At 43.0% G+C, this 1,411-nt stretch overlaps 1 long non-coding RNA gene across 1 annotated transcript in view; it reads left to right on the forward strand.

The window, feature by feature from the left end:
- Positions 1–976, forward strand: part of LOC109522847 (uncharacterized) — a 19,218-nt gene extending 18,242 nt beyond the window's left edge. Inside the window, exon 3 of the long non-coding RNA XR_002169638.1 lies at positions 862–976. This is a non-coding gene — a long non-coding RNA (uncharacterized LOC109522847). The remainder of the gene's footprint in view (positions 1–861) is intronic.
- The last annotated feature ends 435 nt before the right edge of the window (positions 977–1,411 follow it).

The following is a 1,411-nucleotide window of genomic DNA, read 5'->3' on the forward strand; positions in this document are numbered from 1 at the left end:
CTGGGAAGACCTCTTATCTCAGGATGTATGCACAGCGGGGGTTCTGGAACTTGCCATCACACCAAATGGTGGGTAGTGGTGGTTTGGTCTCACCTCACCACTCCCAACTTCTTCCAGCCACACCGGGTCAGATGTCATGTTACTTTCTTTGTTTCCGGGATTTGCATGAGAGGCGTACCTAACCGCCTCCCATTATCATATTGTCTCTATATAATCTCATGAATGTGTTTCTTCTACGCTTCCTGATTCAAATCTGGACCCCACAGCAGCCCGAATCGATTCGTAAACTGCAGAAAGCAAAAATTAAAACCCTTCGAAGGAACTGTACATCGCCTCCAGCCTTTATTTGGATTACCAACATTCTCATCGTCCGAAATTCAACGAACACGCGGGAAAGAGGAGGCCGCTCTCACCCCAATTGGGGGAAAAAAATGGACGGAACAAGCTTGTTTGTGAAATCTGCCTCGTGTCAAGCTATATATTGTAACTTAATGTAGTGCTTGGATAACATCCAACACAGACTTCTATTATATAACTCAAGCATGACTATTTCTGGTGCTATTGGAATCTTTTGAAACTCCCCTGCTGCATTCAGAACAAATGATTGCCAGGATGGCAGATTTGTGCTTCTTGCCAAGCTACTGAATTACAATTTCTGTGAAATTACACAACCAAGTACATTTTTTTGGGGTTAAACTCAGCTAAATCGGTCTAATGTTAGAGCCAAAAGCTAAGGAGAGCGGAAGCATTGTTGGATGCACAAACTGTTGTCAGTTCACAGTGTTATCTGTTCAGGTACAGGAAAGAGAGAAGTAGCAGTGGATCCAAGAGTGAGTGGGGAGCAGGATAATCGTAGGGTAGTGATGGGTCCAGCGACACCGATGCGTTGACGCATGCGTCGGGCTCACGGAGCAATCCACATGTCGGTGCGTGTGCTGCTTCATGAGATCACGTGATCAACACGCGAACTGCGTCGGCGCAGCCTAAACTGCGTTGACACAGTCCCAGTGGCGGGCCGTGCATTTCAACCTTAGGCCTTCAGTGACGTCACATATTATGAACACAAGACTGTACTGTATAGGCTCGTCAAGCAGCACTTAATTTCAGGAGCATTTAAAACTATCAAGTATGCATTCACAATTAAGAGCAGGAAACTACATTTACAGATAGTCAAAAATAAAAAGATGATTTACAAATACGAAATAAAATGCCACCCAAATTACGCTGTGTGATCTTAAACAAGTCTGTCCAATAAATTGCGCAATGTCGCAGTTTCAAATAAGACACCAACCAAACAATAACAAAACAAACTGTTCTTTGAAAATAAAGTAAACAGATCATTTGCATTTTGAAAATCGACGATACAACAGCAAATAACTGACATAACTGACTAACTAATAACTGACTAACA

This window comes from Hippocampus comes, unplaced genomic scaffold, assembly GCF_001891065.2.
Source record: "Hippocampus comes isolate QL1 unplaced genomic scaffold, H_comes_QL1_v1.1 scaffold270, whole genome shotgun sequence".
NCBI classification, from domain to species: domain Eukaryota; kingdom Metazoa; phylum Chordata; class Actinopteri; order Syngnathiformes; family Syngnathidae; genus Hippocampus; species Hippocampus comes.